The sequence below is a fragment of the Rutidosis leptorrhynchoides genome, chromosome 3, assembly GCF_046630445.1.
Source record: "Rutidosis leptorrhynchoides isolate AG116_Rl617_1_P2 chromosome 3, CSIRO_AGI_Rlap_v1, whole genome shotgun sequence".
In the NCBI taxonomy this organism is placed as follows: domain Eukaryota; kingdom Viridiplantae; phylum Streptophyta; class Magnoliopsida; order Asterales; family Asteraceae; genus Rutidosis; species Rutidosis leptorrhynchoides.
Window position 1 is genome coordinate 398,974,492 of NC_092335.1, and position 19,685 is coordinate 398,994,176.

At 29.3% G+C, this 19,685-nt stretch overlaps 1 long non-coding RNA gene across 11 annotated transcripts; it reads right to left on the minus strand.

The window, feature by feature from the left end:
• Positions 1–12,754: 12,754 nt before the first annotated feature.
• LOC139897720 (uncharacterized) lies at positions 12,755–16,289 on the minus strand. Of its 11 annotated transcripts, none has more exons than XR_011776767.1 (5): positions 15,987–16,289; positions 15,367–15,896; positions 15,007–15,092; positions 14,628–14,820; positions 12,755–14,295 (listed from the first exon to the last, which is right to left on the minus strand). It is a non-coding gene; the product is annotated as an uncharacterized lncRNA (long non-coding RNA). The 11 variants fall into 11 exon arrangements; XR_011776765.1 differs by having other exon boundaries at positions 12,755–13,233; positions 13,395–13,495; positions 13,625–14,295; positions 14,628–15,896; XR_011776761.1 differs by having other exon boundaries at positions 12,755–13,233; positions 13,395–13,495; positions 13,594–14,295; positions 14,628–15,896.
• Between the last annotated feature and the right edge of the window lie 3,396 nt (positions 16,290–19,685).

Below are 19,685 nucleotides of genomic sequence, written 5' to 3' on the forward strand. Positions count from 1 at the left end.
ATCAATCGATAATCTCGAATTTCTCAGCGATTCTACGACAACAATTATATATATATATATATATATATATATATATATATATATATATATATATATATATATATATATATATATATATATATATATATATATATATATATATAAAATCAACTTTTATCCCCTGGATTTACGAACTTCAATTCTGAATTTTTGAAAGGCGCTTTCGCCTATGAATCAGTTTTCTGAGTTTTAAAAAGAGCTGATGAAGCATTAAAAACTGAGGACTGCCTTAACAGTCAAAAGTTTGATGATAAAGAATGGAGTGTTGAAAAAGCTCAAAGATTTTGATACTGAAAGATGAATTGAGCAAACAATGAAGGAGACTCTGAACAAATCACAAGGACTAAACTTGTACATAAAGAATCCAAATGATTCTGTTTCTGATGAAATCTTTAGTGAATACCTTGCTCCTTAATCACTCTAAATCATCGTGAATAAATTTCTTCATCGATTCTAAAATTCTAAGATATTATCGTATCTTTCATTATTAATATCCTCAATATTTCTGAAGATATCTTCATAAATATTCTTGTCCGATATTATTTATCTCTCCGCGTTATCTGTATTACATCATAAAAGAAACTGTTTTAGTTTCTAAAATTCTGAAAAATTCGAATTTAAATTATGAATGATTTGAAGTAGTGTTGGGAATTGAAGCATGAGTTAGTATAATATAATGACACTTGATCAAAGTGATTATATTACAGTAATTCATGTTGAGTTTCTAATGGAACGTGATGATTCACAGATTATAACGTCATCATGTGCCATGTTACACGACTCATACATTCTATCTAATATATAAATATATCAAGAACATAATTTCTTGATAGTTCTATCTTTTCTCTTAAATTCTGGTAATTTAGCCAATCAAGATCGTGCTATTACAATCTCTCTTAGAACATTAGTTATGTTCATTTGAAACTTCATATCTACGAATTTTGGACCATTATTCTCTTGACTTAAAATCGGGAAGAGGAAACAAAAGTAATAATTGAGGGAGAAAGAGTAGAAAGTGTGAGTTGTGGAAATAAGGAAAAGAAGGGAATGAATTTATAGTGAAATATCCGACAGAGCAATCGAGACAGATCATCGCATTTAATCAAAGAAGATCCTAATTTCCTTAATTTTCGAAGAATCAAATCTTTTATAGATTTCAAAGATTTTCTCTAAATTCCTTGAATACTGAAAATCAACCATATCTACGTCAAATGTTAAGATGAACTTTTATTACCTCATCTCACTCTTTTGAGATAGCTTCACTTGTACTCTTCACATAGAAAAATTATTTTATCCATATCACTTGTTGATGATAAAAATCTAATTTTCATCTCGTATGCGTCATGAAAACATACTTATGGTCAGCCATGACCATCCCAATCAAATTTCGGGACAAAATTTTTTTAACGGGTAGGTACTGTGATGACCCGGAAATTTCTGACCAAATTTAAACTTAATCTTTATATGTTTTGACACGATAAGCAAAGTCTGTAACGTTGAGTCTCAAAAATTTTGAACTGTGTCATGTATGCAATTACCCTTCGACTGTTTTTGAGAATTCATGAATAATTAATTGTAAATAGATATGTGTATATATATATATATAGTTATATGTAAATGGTAATCGGAAATACAATTTGAATTATTATATGTTGTTGTTATTAAAAATTAATTAAGTAAAATAAAATAAAATATGATATTATAATAATTACTATTTAAAATATATCAATATATATATAATTGAAGTATACTAAATATATATATATATATATATATGTGTGTGTGTGTGTGTGTGTGTGTGTGTGAGATTTCGAATTTATTTTGGAACAACGATAACGCTCAATTATCATTCGATTGATTACAAACGAGTTAAAAAGGAACTTATATGATTTTAAAATAAATGGTGATCCGAAAATGAGTTTTATAAATTTTAGGCTTATTAATAAAATATTTAGAAGTTATGTAATAAATTTTACCACTTTTTGTATTTTACTTGGGATTGGGAGTGAATAATTAATGTAATTTTTCTTTAATAGTTAATGATCGAATTTTATACCATAATGACCAAAATAAATAAATATAGTTAATTTAAAAATTTGGGATTTTTAGGAACACTTTTGTACGCTAACTGTTTAGCAATGAACACGATATAGCAACTCATTAAAATCGTCGGTAGATGAAGTTAAATTTGAAGGCTGCTATACTATTACATTTCACTATGCCTAATTTGAAGTTTACATGTGATTACTGTTTGATTTTTTTTGTTTTCTTTTCTCTCCACTAACCACTTTACGGATACATATGTATCTATATCGTTACATGTGCAGAAAATAGTCTAATTACTCCCGTGACTTAATTATTCCTACTGTGTCTTCTTTTTCAACTCTAATATATCTAACTAATATATATGTATACACTTAGTTACATGCTCAAAACTGGGAAACGAAACCAATACTTGATCTTCTCCTTCCACTACAACCGGCCACCTCCACCATCCTAATCCGCCACCCTAGATCACCACTACCACCTTGTAAGCCATCAACATGAAACTTATAAGCCATGACCCGGTCTTAAACGGAGAGCTCAAAAACCTCCTGGACCATTGTGTCACTACAACCGCCACCACACTATTAAACCACCATGTTCATCACCGTCAATCGCCATCCTACAATCTTACACCTCCTCCATCACTCTCTCTTTTCACTCTCTCCTCTCTCTCTCTCTTTATCTCTCCCTCCCTTCTAAACTTATTCATCGATCATACTATCATCAAACACCATCACCTAAATCGTTGTTATGCTACTGCGTACGTATTTCTGTTTTTGTTTACGTTCAAGAACAACCACCAAGATCACCGCAAGACACTCACCAAACCATTTGTTTCTTGTTTACTGCTACTGTTTTGTCTCCTGTTTCTATTACAGAGGAAACCATAACTAAACCACCTACTATATTATCCTAATCTCTAAAACTGTTTCAGCCACCATCTGTTACATTTTTTTCTGTTCTCGTTCGATGCAACACCCTCACTAAATACAACAATTAAAGGTTCCTACAATACAGTTGTAATTGGGATTGTTTTAAGGTAAGTAACCGAACCACTATCATCACTTTCCAGACCACAATTCCTCAAAAGTAACGTTATTATATAATATGGTGGCCATTAAATGATCAAATATTAGGTATGATCACAAATTGTTGTCAAGTGGGATGTTTTAAAAGCATGTTGGCCGACGATTCCAAGATTGAATAACCCCACTTCAATTATACTAAATTATGCAACTAGTGTTCATATTTCAAATTAAAGACTTTAAGCTTTAAAGTATCTTTCTTTCTTTTTTTTCTCGTTTTCTAATCGGACGTCAGGTATTAACAAGTACCATTTGAGCATGGACCCTAGTCCTCCACTTGTAACCGTAATTCGTTATTAAAATTAAATCTTTTATAACGGGTTTCTTCTTTCGGTCAGAATCGGACATTGATAAATGATAGAAGATGATGAACTGTGGTGGGTGGGGTTATGATAGCGAAGGATGAAAGTGGTACTAAATAATCAAGATGATGAAGTCGATAATTAAGTTAAATGATGCCTGTGTTAGTTCAATAATTTGAAGAAGAAAGAAAAGGAAACACAGATTATAAGGGTTAAATAAATGTTAGAGTATTTTATATCAGAAAAAAAACAAAAAGGGAGGGATGGTTGAATGTGTTTGTGTGTAAGCGAGAGGTCTCGAGTTCAAGCCCGGAATGTGGAATTTCTTTTTAGAATAAGAGGAAGAAGAACAGACAGATAGGAGGCTTATATGGTTTTAATCAGGGATTATTTTAGAAAAATATGATGCAGAGCATTGGTTAAGTGTGTGGGTGTTGAATGGAAGGTCGTGGGTTCGAGTCCGAGCTGCGACATTATTTTTTTTTTCTATTCCTTAAGGTAGTATACTTATTATTATTCTTTTTATTATTATTATTATTATTATTATTATTATTATTATTATTATTATTATTATTATTATTATTATTATTATTATTATTATTATTATTATTATTATTATTATTATTATTATTATTATTAAAATAAGAATTATTATTACTAATATCAATATTATTATCATTATCATTATTATTTTTACTACTAATATCATCATTATTATTATTATTATTATTATTATTATTATTATTATTATTATTATTATTATTATTATTATTATTATTATTATTATTATTAACATTACTAACTATAACTTTAGTTTTAAATGTATTTTGTATATAAAATATAACTATATTTTTATGATCTTAAACTAAAAAGATAGATATCATAAGATAGATTCAAACATTATATATATATAAAAGTATATATAATAAGTATACTACTTTTACTAATAAAATACTTTTTGTTCATTTACGTTTTAATATAACTTAAATTTATTAAAAATACTAGCATATTAAAAATTATGAGTATTTAAAAACGTTAATACTAAGTATTTATTCAAAATATATTAATAAGGTATATAATATATTATTATGATAATTTAATAAAATATATATATAATAAAAACATTTAAGTAATCATTAATATTAAATTTAATATCACAAGTAAATTACTAATATCAAAGTATATATATTTATTTGAATATTATTATATATGTTAATATACATACTTGATATAGGTTCATGAATCCAAGGCCAACCTTGCATTGTTCAAAGTCGTCATATGTATTTTTACTACAAAATACAGTATTGTGAGTTTCATTACTCCCTTTTTAAATGCTTTTGCAATATATATTTTTGGGACTGAGAATACATGCGCTTTTATAAATGTTTTACGAAATAGACACAAGTAATCAAAACTAAATTATATGGTTGAATGGATCGAAGCCGAATATGCCCCTTTTTGCTTGGTAGCCTAAGAATTAGTACACCAGTACACTAATTGACGCGAATCATAAAGATAGATCTATTGGGCCTAACAAACCCCATTCGTTGTTGCGGATGCTTTAGTACTTCAAAATTATCATGTCCGAAGGATGTCCCGGAATGATGGGGATATTCTATATGCATCTTGTTAATGTCGGTTACCAGGTGTTCAATTCATATGAATGAATTTTTTAGCAGTGAGCAGACCTGCATAAATTGATTATGAAAAATGAAATCTTGTGGTCTATTAAAATTATGGAAATGATCGATTATGATAAACTAATTAACTCACCAACCTTTTGGTTGACACTTTAAAGCATGTTTATTCTCAGGTATGAAAGAAATCTTTCGCTGTGCATTTGCTCGTTTTAGAGATATTACTTGGAGTCATTCATGACATATTTCAAAAGACGTTGCATTCGAGTCATTGAGTTCATCAAGATTATTATTAAGTCAATTATAGATTGGATATACTCTGAAATGGTATGCATGCCTTTCAACTTTCGATGTGATGAAAGTTTGTCTTTTAAAAACGAATGCAATATTTGTAAAACGTATCATATAGAGGTCAAGTACCTTGCGATGTAACCAAATGTAATGTATTCGTCCAGATGGATTAGGATAGGTCGTAAAATTAACACCCCCACCCAGAATGTTCACTAGACGGAAGGGCTAGTGGGCGTGGTGTTTAGTACTTCGAAGTTTATATATTATACAGACGAGATGTTCTGTTTTGGGGATATTATTGATGCGCATTATATGTTAAGGTTGGTTACCAAGCCAAGCAATGAATGCAAAGTGAATGTTATGTATTGAGAGAATGATTTTATACACAGGTTATGTGTATGTTATTTTTGTGCACGAGATATGTGTACGGTTATTAAAAATCGCGAGACAACCTACGGGGGAGAAAAGGATACGAACCTACTCTGCTAAGCATTATGAAAAATGGTTTTGTACACGAGATAGGTGTACTGTATTTAAATCTTATGGTCTATCAAAATGATGAATTTTATTGCTTATGATAAACCTATGAACTCACCAACCTTTTGGTTGACACTTGAAAGCATGTTTATTCTCAGGTATGAAAGAAATTTTCCACTGTGCATTTGCTCATTTAGAGATATTACTTGGATTCATTCATGACATATTTGAAAAGACGTTGCATTCGAGTCGTTGAGTTCATCAAGATTATTATTAAGTCAATTATAGTTGGATGTATTATGAAATGGTATGCATGCTGTCAACTTTCGATGAAAAGAAAGTTTGTCTTTTAAAAACAAATGCAATGTTTGTAAAAGGTATCATATAAAGGTCAAATACCTCGCGATGTAATTAACTATTGCGTAACATTTATAATGTATATGAACGGGGCACTTCATAAACTGCCTGTGATATCATAGGCATTATTAGGAATGGTCTTACGTAGTTAAAAACGACCCCATCGATATCATCATATTAATCTTGATTGTTAACGATAACCAGATCGAAGAGTTAAATACTAAGATCGTGAAACCCTACACTATTTGTTAATAATGGTTATTATTCCTTGCGAAAAAGCTATGCATCATCAGATTTACATATACATATATTTATATATACACACACACATATGTTTTTAAGCACATAAACTTGTAATATCTTGTTTTATCATGATGTCATCCAATCACAAGTATTAATGTATAATAAGTATACATTAATGTCCAACATATGTATTATTACTTAGGAGAGAGCATCTCCTAGTTGGGATTTGTTGACCATTCTAAGATGTCTAGATTCATATTACATGTATGAACATTATCAAACACTTATGTGTTTATAAAGTGTATCTTAACCCCATGATGACTAATGGTGATAATTAAGTTCAAATGTGAAATTTGTAGGACTTTGTTAATTATCAATTAGAAACTAATTTATATAAATTACATGAAGTTTCTTAAAAATGTCAAACCACGGGTGATCATTAAATTCCGAAAGCACAATTTGATGAGAGAAACTGTGATCGATCCATGGATCATCTGTGGCATCGACCGTGCACCCTTGAAATTGTGTGGTTCATAAGAACGTGCATGCAGACCATGGACGGTCAAACCAGTAGTTCATTTGTGGCTTCGAATGCATCCATGTTGCTTTATAAATTGACACTTTTAATACTTTTGATTTACAGGTTATGTGTTTCGATCGTTTGCTAGAGAAAAAATGTAGGTTTATGAAGTTGCGGATTTTACTTTAACTTACGTGTCATCACTCAAGCTAAATGTCATAATTAAAACATAGATTTCTAAATAGTAACGTTGGATATAAAACCAAAAAATATTCACTTAAAATTAATTATTAATTTAACATTAAAAATAAAACCATAAACAAATCACAAGTTAACAAATACTATATAAATTATAATTTTCATAAAGTCAATGTAATTATACGATACATTTATACATTTTTATGATATAGTATATGAAGCATATTTATAATTTGCAGATGAATGTCTATTTTTTAAATTATCATCTATATCTGATCAACTAAACATAATATATATATATATATATATATATATATATATATATATATATATATATATATATATATATATATATATATATATATATATATACCTATATGTACATATGTATATTAGTATATATTGGTGTGTACATATTGGTATATATATATATATATATATATATATATATATATATATATATATATATATATATATATATATATACTAGATTTAAGAGCCCGTGCGTTGCACGGGGACTCTTCAACAAACAAACTTGAATCGTAAAATGTTATATTAATTAACAATATGATAAAGACATTATTACAAGATTTATGAACCCGTGCGTTGCACAACAGCTATAAAAAGTAGTATTTGAAAACGCTAGTATTGATACTGAGTAGCTCAATGATACAATAACAACGTCAGAAACCTTTCATAAGTGATATATAATGTGTTGAAAGTACTAAAGTTAAAATTAAACTAAATAAGTAGAAAACATAGTTCATACTAAAGGTATAAAAAAAATAAACTAAATAATCGTGAAACAAAAACATCGGACCCATCTTGTTAGCAACCACATCTCGGCTTACTGAATTCGACTTAAAGGCAGCCCGAATAATTGTGAACATTTCAAATTATTGTATCCAATACAAACCTCGTAAAAGTTCACAAGTAACGTATTGTAAATATCAAGTCAGCAATGCCTCTGATTTTGACGACCTTGAAACTGTAGTGACCCGTCCTAATCCATCTGGACGAATACATTACATTTGGTTACATCGCGAGGTATTTGACCTTTATATGATACATTTTACAAACATTGCATTGGTTTTTAAAAGACAAACTTTCATTACAATGAAAGTTGACGACATGCATACCATTTCATGATACATCCAACTATAATTGACTTAATAATAATCTTGATGAACTCAACGACTCGAATGCAACGTCTTTTGAAATATGTCATAAATGAATCCAAGTAATATCTCTAAAATGAGCAAATGCACAGCGAAAGATTTCTTTCATACCTGAGAATAAACATGCTTTAAAGTGTCAACCAAAAGGTTTGTGAGTTCATAAGTTTATCGTAAATAATAAAATTCATCATTTTGATAGACCACAAGATTCAAATACAGTACACCTATCTCATGTACGAAACTATTTTTCATAATGCTTAGCAGAGTAGGTTCGTATCCTTTTCTCCCCCGTAGAATGCCTCGCGATTTTTAAATAATCGTGCACATATCTCGTGCACAAAACTAATACACATAACCTGTGTATAAAAATCATTCTCTAGATACATAACATTCATTTCGATTTCATTGCTCAACATGGTAACCGACCTTAACATATAATGCGCATCAATAATATCCCCAAAACAGAACATCTCGTCTGTATAATATATAAACTTCGAAGTACTAAACACCACGCCCACTAGCTCTTCCGTCTAGTGAACATTCTGGGTGGGGGTGTTAAACCCGGTAGCTACCTTTAGGATTCGCGTGAATTAGGGCCATACCCGATTCTAATTCTCAGGTTACCAAGCAATAATAATCAGGGAAAATATATTCATCAACTGGTAGCAATTATCATGTCCACCTAATTCATTAATAATCAACAAAACTTCTGTCTGTATAATAATTCATTCGAGGAATGTTTTGCTTGTGTCTATCTCGTCAAACATTTATAAAAGCATCTCAGTCCAAAAATATAGATTTCAAAGGCATTTAATAAAGCAGTTGTAAAATAGTTATAAAGCAGCGCATGTATTCTCTGTCCCAAAAATGTAAAGAGTAAAAGGGAATCAAATGAACTCACAATACTGTATTTCGTAGTAATTATGCATATGATGGCATTGAACAAGTGCAAGGTTGGCCTCGGATTCACGAGCCTATATCAATTATATATATTAACACATATAATTGTAATCGAACAAATATATATTATTATTAGTGGTGTAATTAATAGCTTATATATTTCATTATTAAATATATTCATTTTGTATATAAAAATATTAATATAGTTATGTATTTTAAATATATTTTTATATGAAGATCATGTGATTTTGAAATTAATAATTATAATAATACTAATATTAGTAATCATAATGATACTATGATAATGATGATAAAAGTGATAATAATAATGTTAATACTAATAATAATGATAATACTAATAATATTAATATTAATATTAAATCTAATAATGATAATGATAATGATAATGATAATGATAATAATAATAATAATAATAATAATAATAATAATAATAATAATAATAATAATAATAATAATAATAATAATAATAATAATAATCTTCATTTTTAATTCCTAAACTTAAAATTATAACTTCCCAAAATTCTAATTCGTAATCACATTCATAATCGTACATGTATTATTATAATTGTAATATTTTTACATAATCTTTACTATATCATCTTTTTATTAACTTCTTAATATAAATATGTTTGTAATATTAACATGTTTTTAAAAAATAATAATAATAATAATCATAATAATAATAATAATAATAATAATAATAATAATAATAATAATAATAATAATAATAAGAAATATATTACTACCTTAAAAGCTTTTCCAAAAATAAATGCCTGAGTTCGAGCTCGAACCCAAGACCTCACGCTAACCCGAACTACTACTAAACCACTCCTCCATTTGTATTTATCTGATATGAATCAGATACAAATTATATAAAACCCGTATTTATGTTTTTCCCTTTTTCCTCTTCTTCAATAAATAACATTTGATGGATTACAAATCGTGGCCCAAGTTTCTAAACCCAAAGCATACGGCCAACCACAATTGCAAGTCACGGCCCAACAGGAAAAAATACATCTCGTCCCGACAGAAAATCCAACATAAAATGTAATACGGCCCAAGTGACAAAACCAAGCCCAACTAGTGATTCAATTAGTGATTTGTGGTATGTTCTCAATTCGTAACAGGAGTAGCTAGGACAAAGTTTATTCAAGTTGTAACAGGAAACAAAGTGTTCACATAGGTGTTTGATCAAATAGCCAACAGAAGGTTTCATGCGAGCAACGGTTCATCGAATAATCAACAGCTCATTATGGTTCGATGATGGTGGTTGTGATGGGTATTGAGTGGCGGATGGTTGGGTGGTTTATGGTTGTGATGGTGGCGGTAGTCATGGTGCAGGGTGGCAGTGGACTGATCAATGGTTGAAGATGGTTGCTATATCTAACTCCTAACTCCATCAATATCAATATATATACGTAAAAGTAGAATATATATATATATATATATATATATATATATATATATATATATATATATATATATATATATATATATATATAATTATAATATAATATATAATAATAATAATAATGTATTGATCATGTTGGTAATCAGAGAGGAAAAATGTGTCACCACTTAGCCGCCTCAATTATGGATTGACATTTTCCTTCACGGACTGGATTTCGTACTCCGTTGTTAATTAGTGGCTGATAAAAGTGTTCAGAAAAATCCCATATTTTTAATCTAACTATATTTATTTATTTTAGTCATTATGGTATAAAATTCGATCCTTAATTTGTTAAATAAAAATTACATCAACTGTCCCTCTCAATTCTGGGTAAAATATAAAAAGTGTTAAAACTTGACAAATAGTTCCTAAATACATTTTTAATAAGCCTAAAATTTATAGAACTCATTTTCGTATCACCGTTTATTTTAAAATTACATAAGTTTGAATTTAACTTGCTTAATATCAATCGGAACATCAAACGAGTATTACAATTATTTAATATTTATTTTTAATATACTTTATTTATATATAGAGATATATTTTAAATAATAATTATTATAATATCCTTTTTTATTTTATTAATTTTTAATAACAACAACATATAATACTTCAAATTATATTTCAAATTATTATTTATATATACATACACACATCTATTTACAATTAATTGTTCGTGAATCGTCGAGAGCAGTCGAAGGTCAATTGAATATATGAAAATAGTTCAAAATTTTTGAGACTCGGTTTAATAGACTTTGCTTATTGTGTCGAAACTATATAAATATTAAGTTTAAATTTGGTCGGAAATTTCCGGGTCGTCACAGAAACAACCTGCTTTATCAAAAGGGGAATCTAAACCTAGTACAAATGCTTTATCAAGAAAAATACCCCTACATCTAGTTCACCTCCAAGAATGGTTGTCACCAGGGGCGGACCTAGTGTGTTGAGTGTGGTGGCACGGGACACCACTGAAATACGCGATGTAATGAGAAAATTTTTGGGTTTTTAACTAATGACACCAGTGGATAGTGTAATTTTTTTTTAGTGACACCATTGAAATAAAACAGCTAGTACAAATTTTTTTGGGTTTTAGCCGGTGACACCAGTGACTGCAAATCCTGGATCCGCCCCTGGTTGTCACGGCTTTCATAATGATCCTCTGAAAAAAAATATTTGATACATGTTATCGTTTATACTTATAATAGATAATTAAATGTTGCTAGATGTATATACCTAGAAAGAACATACTATTGATGTCTCGGACATGTCAACACACATTTCAGGTACTATAAATGACTTTATGCTAAATTTCAATGATTAAAAAACATCACCCATGTGAGAAACTTGTCAAACGACAAAAAAGTGAATACATGAGTGATTAAGAATGTACCATGACCCTCTTTTGATTGAAAGTTATGGCCGATTAGCTGTATGCTACAATTACAATGACGAAACCCTTCATTATTGATATTATTTCTGTTAAAACCAAATGTATTGAAAATATCATTATTGTAAACGCTATGAATGAAAATAGTTATAATGCAACAATGAATTGATTATAATCATTGCAACCAAGTTTCGTGTACATGCTCCATGACACTATAAAAATGAATATACTTTGGATAAAACAAATACATGTCAATGAGATAGAAAAAAGCATTCTTGTAATACACATTTCTGAAGCAATGTCTAAGGTAATTATACAATGATTTTCAACTAAGAATCAATTCATTAGTTGAGTTTTAAATAGAGTATTAGTTATATGTTTCTATGTTAAGAGCACTAACACATGATGGGAAAGTTACCTACAATGCATTTTCGCAATTTGAAGGGTTTGACTTTTATGTTTGACTCACATAAGCCAACGCACCATTATATACATTCCAGCTGCCATGCATTTCACTACACCCATTGTCACTAATTTCTTACTAAACACAACACTTATTACTACTACTACCATATAAATAGGAGCAAAAAACACAACATTTCAAATCAACTAACTGACCAAAATCATTTATCATGGTCAACATATAAAAGTCAAACCATACACTAAACATCCCAAATCTCCTCTTTATGACCCCACAGTTTCACTCAGATCTCAACATTATCATAATAAAGCCTCCATAAAACTTCGAGGACCCAATTACCACACAAACCTTTGAATTTAAAGTCAAACCAATAGTTATATGATTTTTAGAGTTTAAAAAAAAAAAAATTACACCCAATTTAGTAGGTAGATATATAGATAATAGCTAAAAGATGAGACGCGATAACATTACACTTGCTTAAATTAATATGAATTCTATATTTGAAAAAGCTAATCTTACCAAATAATAGTAATTTATGGCAAAAACTATTTGAATGCACTAAGGATATATAAACATACATGCTGAAGAAAAGGGTTTTGCAGTCCTGCTTACTGGGAGGCATGCATCTTGTAGCTGCACTTGATGGTATCACTGTAATCGATCAGATAATACAATTGCAACCTGAAAAAAAAAGTCAGTTATCAAATGTGCACATGAATTAGCAACTTTAAGTCAATAATAAATATTATGAGCCAAAGAGAAGTTAAGGTTAATTAAACCCGTACAGTCTCTGATTAATTCAAATATATACATGCGTTAGACAATTTTTTTTTTTATTAAACCTCGATTTTCCCATTCTCTTCGTGCTAAGGTGGGACTTCTTCAGCTGCAGTAGAACTTTTTGCCAGCCCTTTGAGGCAAACACCTTGTTGCTTCAATAGAGCTTATGACATAGAAAATATCATGACACTTAACACCATGATATTAAAAAAACAATACCAAATAAAATTAACATAAATATAAAAATAGTATTGGACGAACATAATAAATCTAACTGCTACTTCTCCTCTACCTCCGCTGGAGTAGAAGGTGCTGAAAAAGAAGGCCATGACTCAAAGTTTGACTTAAAAGAATATGTCTCGTAACCTTGCATTAGTCGAGTTACACGAGTTGACTTGGGCCGATTCTCACTGACAATGAACTCCTAAAATGTTTACAAGTTAGAATAGATATACATTTGATACTAAATGTGGTAATGTCAACCAACCTTCTTTTCTTCTTTTTTTTTCTTGAAAAGGCATGTACTTAAAAATGGATTAATTTGGGTTTTGTTTCATCTTAAACAGGAAAAACATGAAGTAAAAGGGAAACTGAAAGAAGTCAAAATGAATAGTCTCATTTGAACATTCTGAATACAATTTTAATAATATTGGCTTTCAGATATATGTATTTATTTCCAACCGAGCAAATTTAAGAATGTATAAACTAAGGAAGTGCTTGCAGGTCAACCCGACCCGGCCAAATTTAGACCAGGCTCGTATGATCTGTTTCAACCCGTGGATTCATATTGGCCATCTACAACTGATACACAAGTAAAAGTTACTACAACCGAGACCTACCTCAGTAGCTTTCATGACTGTTTTTCTTTCATGCATTGTGTTAGTCAGCCAACACAAACAAACACCTCTGACCCACAGTCCAATAAATAGCAGTTGTTGTGGATTAACCTGACCTTCAGCAATGCTGCAAAAAATGATTGATATGAGTTTGAATCCACAATAAACATCGTAATTAATTTTAATTTCAAGATACATATACAAACCACTATAAAATTGGAATAATCCTTAACTAATTGTAAATTGAAAAAAAGAAAAGAAATACACCAGAGGATGTACAGATTCTAAAGAGCTCATACAGAGAAAACGAATTTACATTTTAAGATTACAAACATGATAAGTAACATAACTTGTGAGTTAACAATGAATAAGTTCATTTCACATTAAGACTGTATCAGAAATCTATGTCTATGAAACCCTAAAATGAATTATACTTAGGACAAGAAATAAAGATGTTACCTTTTGCAGATCTAATTTAGGTATCGAATTTAGCCCTAAGTTGTTCGTAACTGAACGTGCTTTGACTGTCTACACTACCACATTCGTTTTCGTCTGTTGCTGATATTGGTGCTGAAGCTTCGCCATTTGTCTCTTGAATTGGCTCGGATGTCTCGGTGGTAACTTTCTTTAATCTCCACAAAACATCAACTTCCTATTAAAATATTTGACAATTAGGAATCAATAATTTTGAACAAAAGATATTTCAAACTAGGCCAATCTGTTCTTTTGATACTACAAAAGAAATCATCTATTTCAACTTAAAACCACTTTGATGTGCCCATTTCCACACATATCACAAAATTACCAATAGATAAGAATATTAGAAACGTGTGATTACATTTTCACAAGTAGGATACCGTAGTTAACCAAATGATAGTTCAGCCATAGAAAAAAGTAGGATACCGTAGTGTTGAGTTTTCTCCTCTGAAACAACAACTTTATATACTCATGACATCATCATATATCATAATGAATTAAAGATGAATTAGTACTTGAATAATGGTATAAACATTGATCATGGTATAATAGACTTGTGAATTTTCAACAATGTTCGTTAAGATTAGTAAAAATCATTTTATCAGTATAACATTTGTTAATTAACATTATTTGTTTTTTTGATTCTATATGTAACACTATTAGTTAAAACTTCAAGTAATGCCACCCACTATCATTTCCAGATAAAGAAACATATTCATACCCAAATTAGCAAACCTATAAAATTTGAATCAAACTGTTACATGTTCGTCCATGATGATGAGTTCGATAACGTTGAACTGCTTTTAACCTCCATGGCCTCCCTGCTGACACAAACGAAGAATCTTCACCTTAATTCAAATTTAGATGTGTCTGGTGGTATCTCAGAAGAAAATATTGTTTGCGTATTTTATAATGAACTATAAAATATCCGAATTTCTTCCCAATCAAACCCTAGTTCACGCTCCGTACATTAAAGAGACCATAAATTCACAACCTTAACAACGTCTACATCTTTTTAGTAACACAATCGTCTTCATAACTTGAAATAGAATTGCTAAAACAGGCATTAATAACAAAATGATGAAAGCTATCAATTATCTATAATAGTTTCAAAATCAAACCCTAAAAACAAAAAGGAAATGAAAACATCGAACCTGGTAACACGGATTTGTTCAATATACGATACATAATTGTGATTTGAGACCGATTTGATTCACAAGTTCCATTTGTTTCAGAGAGTGAATTTCAAACCTTCAGAGAGTTATAAAAAACAAAATTATGAGGGGCTGGAAGACCCTGAAACTGATTCAAACGGCGTGTGTTTCCAATCCTTAATTATACCTGAACACGTATAATTTTGTGGGCGATTACCCTAATTTTGTGAACATACAATTTGGGTAGTCGAATGCCTTGTTTCTGACTGCAATCGATATTGATTTGTAATCCACATATATTAGTATAAATCGATGTGGAAACCGTCAATTTTATCACGATGATGATGTAAAACAACTGATGATATTGTATATGATTGTTAAACACCTAGGAATCAGAAATGGTTTAAGGATGAACACAAAATTCAATATGGTAGGATCTAGTAAATGGTTTGATTTTAGTCGGCAGTTTGAAGAGGTTTTTTTCAACCCGAATTTTTTGAACGAAATATTGTTATTGTTATTGTTTTGTTATCAGCTTCTAATTCTAAATCCGTGGTTTAAGAGGGACACGTGTTTTTTTATGTAATTTTCAGCTTTTATTAATCTGCTTTTAATTAGAAAACTAGAACTAGAATGTCTCATAATGAGATTAGAGGTGGACACGTCATATTAACCTTACGGTTTTATGTACGTAGATAGATAGATGATGATGATGTACATATAAAAATGTGATCAGATGAGAATGTTCTCATTTATATAAATACGAAAGTTAAAAATTATTTAAAATTAAAAAATAATTGAAAAGGGTATATGTGTAAAGTTTCACCCTTAAACTTCTCATCCACTAGTAAAATTATATAACTTCCTTTTCATTATAAACATCATTTGCGGTCCATAACCGTCACAACCCCATATTCCCGTTTTCTATAATTTATGATTTCTATGCATTTTGATTTCCAGATCACTTTCTAATTTTTATACATCAAAAAACAGTCGTGATTTTCATAAAAAAAGGGGATTGATTGATGTTGTAATTTGGGATACAAACGATTTATAACTGACAATTTGATAGTCATACAAACATATATTAATCACAAAACACTCGAAGTTTTTAATAATCATTATGACGAGTTTTATAGATATGCATTCCGGTAGATAACATATCGATCGTTGCATCCCGGTAGCTACTATTATACGGAGTACTTACATTAACATGGTGATGCTAAATATTTTTTAAGGATATATATTGGGATGCTTTTCTCTTGTTGCCGAGATGCATCCACGTTAATTAATCGATAGTTCATACTGGTGTGATGTCGTTAACAATAAAAATTAGGTATTGATGCATGAAACATCTTTGTCATTTAAGTATGTTTAACTTTTTAGTACAACTAATTGCTTCCACTGAATTATTTGCATCCATGCAATTTATATTTAAATTAAGATATAAACATGATTCAGCAACAATTGTTTTCAACTACAACGTGTTATTATTTTTGGATGGATAGAGATGATTTTTTTTGGTAAAATTAATAATGAGAATTCAATGCCGCAAAAATAATAATGGATGATTATAAATATCCTCAAAAACATAAATTGATATGCAAACATGCATGATTGATACCGAGTATCTAACTAAAAGAATGATGTTGGATTCTTACGGAGTTTATAACAGGGATCAAATTTTAAAAGGAAAATTTTGAAATAATCAAAGCCTCAAAATTAGGATTCAGAGGGTAAAGTTACACATATACCCCTGTTCTCATTGATATATATTTGTGATACGTTCTCACTGGATTACAACCCCATATATATATATATATATATATATATATATATATATATATATATATATATATATATATATATATATATATATATATATATATATATAATATCTATATGTATATATATATATATATATATGTATACATATATATAATATCTATATGTATATATATATGTATATATATATATATATGGGCAGGATCAATGGGGAAGTAACCAATCGGGGGGAAGCAAAATTTTATTTTATTTTTCGATTTTTTTGGAATTTTTTTTTGCCGGCATCAAGATCACACGAAAATATGAACATTTAGAAGAGACACTTCGTGATGAATGTTATTATTTAAGCGGAAAAACGATCGACAAAAATAACATTCAAGATAATATTGTTCGTGAAGAATATGAACGTTTTTTTTTCTTCATGTTTTGTGAAGTAAAATTTAGCCCTATTTAGAGTTTAGGGTTTAGGGTTTAGGGTTTGGTGTTTTGGGTTTATTCCATAAACCTAAAACACCAAACCCTAAACTCTAAACCGTTCGTGTTAAAAACTCAATCTAAATCCTAAATCTAAACCCTAAATCTAAACCCTAAACCCTAAATTTCTAAACCCTAATATCTAAACCCTATAAACCCTAATATCTAAACCCTAATATCTAAACCCCAATATCTAAACCCCAATAGCTAAAACCTCAACATACGCTAAAAAAACACGATAATTGTTATATATTGCTTCTTCGAGCGTTTTCCCGCCAAAATAAAAACATTTATCACAAAGTGTCTCTGCTAAATGTTCATATTTTCATCGCATCTATAATGTTCGTGAACAAAGTTTTTTCAAAAAACGAAAAAAAAAAAAAGCTTTTGCTTCCCCCCGCTTCCCCCCGATTGGTTACTTCCCTCTTGATCCTACCCCTATATATATATATATATAGTCACCATCAAGAGCGAAGCACTTTTTTCGGGGGAGTAAATTTTTTATTTTTATTTTTTCATTTTTTTTGATAAATTTTTTTTCAAACATTAAGATCACATGAAAATATGGACATTTAAAAAGATATTTTTTGATAAATGGCGTGAACACGCTCAACAAAAAATAAATGATAATATACATCATGAGAATGTTTTAATTGGAGTTTTTTTTTTTTTCATCTTATGTGAAGTTTTTTCAAAATTTAGTCCGATTTAGAGTTTTGGGATTTGGAGTTTAGTGTTTTAGTTTAGTCCCTAAATCCAAAATACTAAACACTAAACCCTAAACTCTAAACCGTTCGTGCTAAAAATTCAAATCAAACCCTATACCCTAATTTCTAGACCCTAATTTCTAAACCCTAACTTTTGAACTCTAAATTCTAAACCCTAATTTCTAAACGCTAATTTCTAAACCCTTAAAAAAAAAACTATAATAAAAACATTACTCATGATGCATATTATCATTTATTTCATCAAGCATTTTTTCACTAAAATAATAACATTTATCACAAAGTGTTTTTTTCAAATGTTCATATTTCCATTTGATCTTAATGTTTAAAAAAAAATTAAAAACGAAAAAAAATTATTTCTCCCCAAAAAATTGATTTTCTCTTTATTAGAACACTATATATATATATATATATATATATATATATATATATATATATATATATATATATATATATATATATATATATATATATATATATATATATATATATAGTCCTATATTGTCATAATAGTTTGGGTGGATGAGGGCGGGTTGTTCACCTACTTTAGAGTCTTGACCTTTAGATATTAAAAAAAACATATGTCGTGTAAGTCGCCAACTATGACCAGAGTTTCGCCCTTTGAAACGTAAGTTGCGATGTCGATCATGTCGAATTAACATTTCCATCCCTATTCTTGCTCCAGATTAGAAGAAAAAAATAACAACAATATAAGAACTATTTACGAAAGTCTCCGCTTTGATCTAGCAAGTAATAAATGGTCCGCACGTTGCTACAAAAAAATGATTTCGCTATAATATTAAACATTCTTTCAATAGTAGAGATAACCCGCTGTAGTTGCACTATATACACTAGACACTCTTCGGTAGTTCGTAAATACAATACGGATATTGATAATTGAT